Here is an 8,916-nt window from a genome sequence, read left to right as displayed (position 1 = left end):
GCCTTTTCAGCTTCTACTCTCGTGTTTTCAGACTCTTCAATACTTTTCTGCTCATTCAGCGGGTCTACTCCCAACATCCTACCCCTCTTTACCCCAGAATCAGTTTTGGTCAAATGAAAGGAAAACAGCAGTGAGTGGAGCAAAGACAGGACAAAGCGTTATATCAAACAGTGAGAGCAGAAAAAACCCAGAAGAATAAAAGGAACTGAGACTGATATTAAAACTTACAGGAAACACAAAACATGAGAGTTCTCTTTTACTCTTTCTCTCTCTCTCTTACTCTCTATCTCTCTCTCTCTCTTACTCTCTATCTCTCTCTTACTCTCTCTTTTTATATCTCTCTCTCTATCTCTTTTACTCTTTCTCTTACTCTATCTCTCTCTCTTACTCTCTCTCTCTCTCTCTCTCTCTCTCTCTCTCTCTCTTTTATATCTCTCTCTCTATCTCTCTCTCTCTCTGAGTGCATGCTGAGATGGCATGTTGAGTGAGTGGCGACCGTGTGCGGTTGTGCTTTTTTATTACTCTTACTTCTTATACACCTTTGCATATTATTTTCTTAGTTTTGTTGGGTTTTTTTGTTTTGTGAGGTCATAAAAATTGTTTTGGTGTGTAGACTCGTGGTAGGATTGTGCAGGATGAGCTGTGAAGGTTTAACCCTGCGTGATGGAGTGAAGGTGTTGTGTAAAGCGAGGGTAGAGGAGTGTGCTCTAGCAGTAGAAGATGTAGTCAGTCATAGTGTCATAGTGTCGGCTTCCAGAATGAACAACGCCGTTTTAAGCACGATTGAAAACTCAAATGAAGTGATTCAAACAAGAATTAAACTCGATGACTCACTGGTACCTGTTTTCCCACTCAGCAGCTTGTCTAAAAAAATTATCATCTCAAACGTCCCCCCTTTTGTAAAAGATGAAAGTCTGGCAAAAGAAAAAAAAAAGCTGGCAAAAGTTGTCTTTTTATTGCAAATTGGTCTCACCTATCAGGAAAATTGCCCTCGGGTGTAAATCACTGCTATTAAAACACATTGTGTCTTTCCGAAGACAGGTTTACATGGTTCTAAAGAACAATGCAGATGCTTTGAATTTGTCCTTTATTGTCAGAGTTGATGAATATGATTTCACTGTTTACGCAACATCTGAAACGAGCATGAAGTGCTTTAGCTGTGGAAAAAAAGGCCACCTTGTGCGTGCATGCCCTGAGACCCTGAATCAAAACAACACCGATGCTGGAAATCATGAGCAGGCAAAGCCTGCCGAGGCCGGGTCTGACATCACCTGTGCTCGCGCCACGGTAGTGCCTGCTCGTGCCGCGGAAGAGTCAATAGTTTACTTTCGTAACCCCGGTTCTCTAAAACATCGAGTGGAGAGATCCACCTATGGGAAGGGCGTCCGTACCTGACCTCTGCAGAAGCATCCAATAGCACCAAGTATGGCTTGACAGACAGGAGCCCAATGGCAGTTAAGGGACTGCCCCTTACCCGAGTGCATAAGGCACCTGCACGCACTACTTTTCCTCAGTGACCATGTTCGCTTCTTGTGCAGCAAGCGGGGAAACTTTGTGGATCTCTCCACTCGTTGTTTCAGAGAACCGAGGTTACGAAAGTAACCTATTGTTCTCTTTCATTATCTCGTGTTCGAGATCCACCTATGGGAGATATAGACAACTCCCCGGTTGCCCAATACACTCACAGTGAGGCCCTGTAAGCCAGAGGACGGCCCAAAAGGTGGTGCTCGGCACGTCACAAAGTAGCAGACCTCACACACTGGGTGGGAGAAAAAAACCCAGCCATGAAAAAAAACACGACATGTCACATGCATGCTCAAACCCTGATGATGTCGAACAAGCATGCAGAAAGAAAAACATGTTTATAAACCCAGGTGTCAGGGAAAGGGGCAGACTATATGCTTGAAACATATAGGCAGGCAGGGTTGAAAGGATTGCAGGCCTAGTAGCACGTGGCTATGAAGAGCCCACACTTAAGACCGTATGAGCCACCGGGGTCCGAATAACATCAAGCCTGTAGTACCTGACAAAGGTGTGCAGAGAGGACCAGCTCGCAGCGGCACAAATGTCCTGCAAGGAAACCCCACCAAACAAAGCCCAAGAAGCAGCCAAGCCTCTAGTGGAGTGAGCTCTAAGGCCACCTGGAGGCTGCATGCCCCTAGATTCATACGCTAAGTAGATAGCTTCCACAAGCCAGCAAAAGAGGCGTTGCCTAGAGATGGGATTCCCCGTGTTTGGTGGGGCTCAAGAGATGAAGAGCTCAATCACACCACCAGTGAAAGCTGGGAAGCATTTAGGCATGAAGGCCGGGTTAGGCCTAAGCAAAACCTTATCTCCATTGAGTGAGAATTTGGTGCATAAGGAATGAACCGAGAGCGCATGCAAATCACTGACACGTTTGGGGGAAGCCAAAGCCAGAAGCAGAGCTGTCTTGAAGGACAGCAGTTTGAGCTGGTGAGCCGGTGGTTTCCCGTGGGGTTTGTTAGTTCTGCCAGTGTAGTGGAAATGATGTCCCGCAGCAGAAGCGTTTGGCAGAGCGGCACCGGCTTTCTAGGAAGATACAGTTTGAAAGCCTCGTCCTGCTACTTTTTATCATGCAGACAACGTAGAAGCGATGGGAATCCCTCGCGGCGATGAGTGCGCCACACGTGGCTGGGCAGGCTCGCGATAGGTTGTCCACCGGTGTAGCCGGTGCTGCTTTAGAAGGCGCCATAAAAAAAAAAAAAAGGAAAAAGAAGTAGGCGGGCAGCAACCGCTGACACTGTAGATAAACCTGCAGTAAAAGAACCTGCAAACAAAAGTCCCCACCAAAAGAAAGCAACTCTGTTGCAGCAAAACAAATAAACAAAAGAAACAATGGAAAGGTGAAGCTGAAAATGTAGTGTCTGATAACAATGGTGATTCATCAGATTTCAACACATCAGAATGTTCTTACTTATCGTCACAATATAAATGTGAAAAGATGAGTGTAAAGTACAATGCTGGGGAGATCAGCAATTTTTTACTTGAGACAAAAGGGTTACCAGGAGTAGAGGTGGAGGATTATTTCTTTGATGGCATGAGTTTCATAAATGATGTGAAAACGTTAATGAAAGGAGGTGCCTTTTCAGATAAGGAAGTTTACAGGAAAATTGTGAGTAAACTCAAGAGACAACTGTTGAAGAATGAAACGCATTTTATGGCATAAAAAACTAATGTTTTTAATATGAAGGATGTAAAAGTATGAACCCTTAATCTAAATGGTGCTAGAGATGGTCAGAGAAGAATGGTTTTGTTTGAAATTATAAAGCATAAACAGATTGATATAATGTTTATTCAGGAATCACACAGTGATCTTAAAAAAGGAAGTGGATTGGAAAAGGCAATGGGACGGACAAATACTTTTAAGCCACATGTCCTCTACTAGTGGAGGAGTAGCAATACTTTTTTAAAAAAACTTTCTACCAACCACTTAGGAAATAGTTGAAGGGCACCTTTTAAAAGCAAAAGTAAAATTTGAAAACACATAAATGACCTTTTTAAATGTTTACGCACCTACAAAGGGGGCAGAAAGAATCCTCTTTCTAAATAAAATCAGCTCCATTTTATAAAACATCAATTCAGAAGGTTTTTTGTTTCTAGGTGGAGATTTTAATTACAGTGAAAATGATAAACTGGATAGGAATCACTTAGAACCACAGATTGCCTCTCAAAAACACTTGTACAGCTGATCAGAATTTTTGATTTGTGTGACATTTGGAGGAACATGAGTATTAAGATCAGGCAGTAAACATGGGCCCACAGCAGGGATAATGTTTTATCTATGGCTCGATAGATTCTATGTGTTTAGTTTTCAAGCAAACCGTTTTAAAAACTGTAAAATCATCCCAGTCGGGTTTTCTGATCATAGCTCTGTTATTTGTCACGTTTCTGTTAAATCTGTGAAATCACAAAGTGCTTACTGGCACTTTAACACATCGTTGTTAAGTGATGGCAATTTTGTTAAACTGTTTATTATGTTCTGGAACAATTTTAAAGAACAAAAACATTTTTTATTGCTCCTTACAACAATGGTGGGATTGTGGCAAAGTTTATGTCCAACAATTGTGTAAAGAGCATACTTTCAATGTTACTAAGGAAATAGCCAACGCAATGGAAAAACTAGAAAATGAAATAGAGCACTTGTAAAACACATCATCATCTACCGGGAATGAAGATCAACTTAATTTTCTAAAATCTAAAAAAGCAGGTCTTGCTGATTTGTTGGAAATCAAAGCACAAGAGGCGCTGATTCGCTCGCGTTTTCAAAGCATCTCGAAAATGGATGCAACATCCCAGTTCTTTTTTTATCTGAAAATGAAAAATGGTAAAAAAGCGATTAATTCACTCACTGTGCTCAGCCATAGGCCCAGAACTCAATGAGATAAGCAAGAGAGCAGTAGAATTTTATAAGGATTTATACAAATGCAAGATAGAAGATAAAGAGGTTACTAACAACACCTTTCTTAGAGACCTACCTAAAATAAATGACTCACAAACCTTGCAAAAATTCTATCACTAGCAGAATTACATACAGCACTAATGAGCATGGACAATAGGAAATCTCCAGGCACTGACAGTTTACCTGTTGAATTTTATAAAACCTTTTGGTCAGAAATTGGTGAAGATCTTCTGCTAGTTCTGAATAATAGCTGTAAAAAAGGCACTCTGCCACTCAGCCTCACAAGAGCTGTTATTTCACTGATACCCAAATAGGCGACCTCCAGAACATAAGCAACTGGAGGCCAATCTCTTTATTATGTGCAGACTATAAAATACTGTAAAAAACAATTGCCCAAGACTGAGTAAAGTAATAAATCAAGTAATACATCCTAAACAAACATACTGCATACCCAATAGATCAATACTCCACAACATCTCACTAGTCAGAGACATCCTAGAAGTCTCAAAGCTTCAGGCATCGATGTTGGTTTCCTTAGATCAAGAAAAAGCTTTTGACCGTGTCGAACACCAACACCTACGGAGTACTTAGAAGCTTTTGGTTTTAGTCAGAGTTTTGTGAGTATTATCCAGGCTATGTACTGTAACATTGAGAGTAAACTAAAGATCAATGGTGGTTTGAGTGCTCCTTTTAAAGTTCAGAGAGGGGATAGACAAGGATGTGCAATGTCAGGAATGCTGGCCATCGAGCTGCTGTTGTGCAAAAAAAGAAAGGAACTAACTGGACTCCACTCTTTTCATCTTTCTGCATATGCTGATGATGTAATAATTTTCATTTCTGAATTTGATGATGTTAGAAGACTAGAATGCATTGTTAAGGATTTCAAGGCTATCTCTTCTGAAAAAGTCAACTGGAAAAAAGTGAAGCATTGTTGATGGAGAATGGAAAAAGGATATTGCATGCTACCAGGAGATCTGACATGGAAAAGAGGTGGCCTAAAATACCTTGGAGTGTTTCTGGGTAATGATGACTTTACTCAAAGAAATTGGGAGACAACACTTGAGAACATTAAAGGATGTTTACAGAAGTGGAAATGGCTTCTTCCTCAAATGTCATATCGAGGACGCACACTCATAACCAACAACCTGGCAGCATCCTGCATGTGACATAAACTCGCTTGCATGGACCCTCCAGCATGGACTTCTTTTAAAGATTCAGAGTGAGATCGTCAACTTCTTCTGGGACAATCTGCACTGGACCCCGCAAAGTGTTCTGTTCCTGCACAAGGACGAGGGAGGTCAAGGACGCATTAACCTGGCCAGCGGAGGAGCAACATACCGCCTCCAGTTCATTCAAAAGTTCCTGATAAACACCCAAAATCTGACATGGAAACCATTAGCTCAGACCATTCTACACAGAGTGGGTGGACTGGGACTTGATGCTACTCTGTTCTTAATGGATTGTTCCTCTATGGACTTTACTGGAATACCCTCTTTCTATCGGAGTCTTTTCAGAGTGTGGACTTTTTTTTAAACACCAGTGGGTGAGCAGGGGGTCCTCCCTCTATTGGTTGCTAAAGGAACCAATCATCTTTGGGGCTCGCCGGGACGAGTCGGGAAATGACCTCCCTGGACCCAAAAAACTACTCCTATCTAAACTTTCCTTTCAACTGCACAACATCATCAGCAAAGCAGGCCCAGGCCTTGAGGACGCAGAGACTGTTTCATCACACTTGGGGGTCAGATCACTACAGTATTCACAAAAATTCCTTAACAAACTGGCTGAAGCTCTAAACCCACAAGAGAAAGAGCTACTACAGGAATACAGTCTGGGTGCTACAGTCCCTGATGCTACTGATGCCTTCCTGGACATGATCATCACACCTGCACTTGAAGGATCAAGCCACAGTAGTCCACTGCTAAACCTGGGACAATGTGAAACTGTAAATCTGTGTACATTTAGTGGTGAAGTGATTTACAGAAACATTGTAAAGGTGTTAAACAAACACACGCTGAAACAGCGAACAGACACTGTGTGGCGCGACAAATTAATGATTCCTGAAAATCTTAAACTGGCGTGGGAGAGTATTATACACACCACCACTGACTAAAAACAGGTGATCTCCAGTAGAGAATTTTACATGGTGCTGTAGCTGTGAATGTGTTTATTAATAAGATCAATCCCACAGTAAGTGATTCATGTCCCTTCTGTTTAGAGAGAGAAACAGTCATCTGGTTAATTTTATTGTAGGTCAAGCGAAACTCGCTGTGTACATCAGCAGAAAGAGCAGAATGGAACAGAAAGCTGGACAGGAAACAGTGCCCATCTTTAAGAACATGATAAAAGCCAGAATAATTGTTGATTTTAACCTCCATAAACTGATGAATACAGTGAACACTTTTGGTGATGAATGGTGCAGTAATGATTGTCTGTGTTCAGTAATTAAAGGCAAACTCACTTTTACACCAGTGATCATAAACCCACATCACACACTGTGCTGTTTCCTTTTTTCTTTGTGTTTTTCTTTTTTGTTCTCATTGACTGTACCTGAGAAGGGTTTTTTAATAAAGTATTTTTTTTAAAAACCTCTCTCTCTCCCTCCATCTCCCTCCATCTCCATCTCTCTCTCTCTCTCTCTCTCTCTCTCTCTCTCTCTCTCTCACTCTCTTGCTCTCTCTCTCTCTCTCTCTCTCTCTCTCTCTCTCTCTCTCTCTCTCTCTCTCTCTCTCCATCTCTCTCTCTCTCTCTCTCTCTCTCTCTCTCTCTCTCTCTCTCTCTCTCTCTCTCTCTCTCTCTCTCTCTCTCTCTCTCTCTCTCTCTCTCTCTCTCTCTCTCTCTCTCTCTCTCTCTCTCTCTCTCTCTCTCTCTCTCTCTCTTTCTTACTCTCTTTCTTACTCTCTCTTTCTCTCTCTCTCTCTCTCTCTCTCTCTCTCTCTCTCTCTCTCTCTCTCTCTCTCTCTCTCTCTCTCTCTCTCTCTCTCTCTCTCTCTCTCGATATTTCATGCTTTTACTCTGTGTCCCAGACTGAATCCACTTTTTACTCTTTTACAGACTGTTTTAGTGCTTTTAACAGATCCTTCTCGGTCCAAACTTTTATCCTGGGAGTGAATTACACTCAGAGAAGGCAAGCGGAATGTCAACTTTTAAACGTTGTCGTGGGCCAGGCGAAGATGGGCATTTACATCAGCCGCAGAAATAAGATAGAACGTAGAGGCAGCACTGATGCAAAATTGGTGGCAGCAGCAATGATGAAGTCCAGGATTCTAGTGGACTTTCACTTTTACAAAAAGACAGTAAACTTGGTGATGTTCGAGAGAATCTGGTGCAATAAAAATGCACTCTGCTCGGTTTTAAATGATGAACTACATTTTGCACTGATAATGTCTTAAAAACACCTGATACATTTTGTTTTTAATGCCTTTTTACGTGAATTACTTTTTAATCTATTTTTTATCTATTTTTTTTTTTTTCTGCATTGACTTTAATTGAACCTTTTTACCAGTTGCTGTTGTATGTCCTGAACTTTGGTAATAAAGGTCTTTTTAAAAATCTCTCTCTCTTTCTCGTGACCAGTCCCTCCTGTCCTTTTTTATCTCTTCAGATCTGCCTGATCCATTGTGATGCTCTACCTCTGAATGGAGTTCTCATCAGTTGGAGACTGTGTGTCATGATGGTTTCACATCAACAGCTTAAAGATCCATAAAGTTACTGAGCAACTCTTGAGGAAGGATTTGGACTGGAATTAATATTCTACAGTCTGCTAAAATGGTTCAGGACCACAGGTTGCACAGCACCCATCACTTAACTCCTTAACAATGATGGAACAGTCTCTTTAGCACAATGGGCACTGGTTTACTCAGTAGGGATCAACTTTTAGGCAATAAAATTATGAATAACATTTTGTATAAACTTTTTGTTTCTGTAAAGCTGCTTTGGGAAAATGTCTGTTGTTAAAGGTGCTCTACATATAAAACTGCAATTAAATTAAATATATTTTGCAGAGATCTGAGGAACTTGTGCGTCTTTAAAAGAAGGTTAGATGTTTAATAGAATTTGTTTGTCTTTTATATATATATATATATATATATATATATATATATATATATATATATATATATATATATATATATACACTGGCAATCAAAATTAGAGAACAATTTATAAACAATTGAACAATTCTGAAATAATGTCATCTTCACTGCTCAACAGTTGAAGGAGTTTTTGTCCTGTCTATACCATGCTACCAGAACACCTTTTCCACAAAATAACTAAGGCATTTAAAAAAAACATTATTTTGCAGAAAACACACTGATCAAAATTAGAGAACAACAATGACTGTAGCATGGAAAAAGATTACAATAAAATGTTTTGAAGGTTACAACAGTCAGCAATTAGTAGGAAGTGTACAGGCCTCTGCTCTGAATGACTTCAGCACATCTGCGGCCACAGGACAGCACTAGTCTCTCACACTGCTCTGGTGTGATTTTGGTCCACTT

Source organism: Silurus meridionalis, chromosome 10, assembly GCF_014805685.1.
Source record: "Silurus meridionalis isolate SWU-2019-XX chromosome 10, ASM1480568v1, whole genome shotgun sequence".
In the NCBI taxonomy this organism is placed as follows: domain Eukaryota; kingdom Metazoa; phylum Chordata; class Actinopteri; order Siluriformes; family Siluridae; genus Silurus; species Silurus meridionalis.
Note: the sequence above shows the minus strand (reverse complement) of the source record.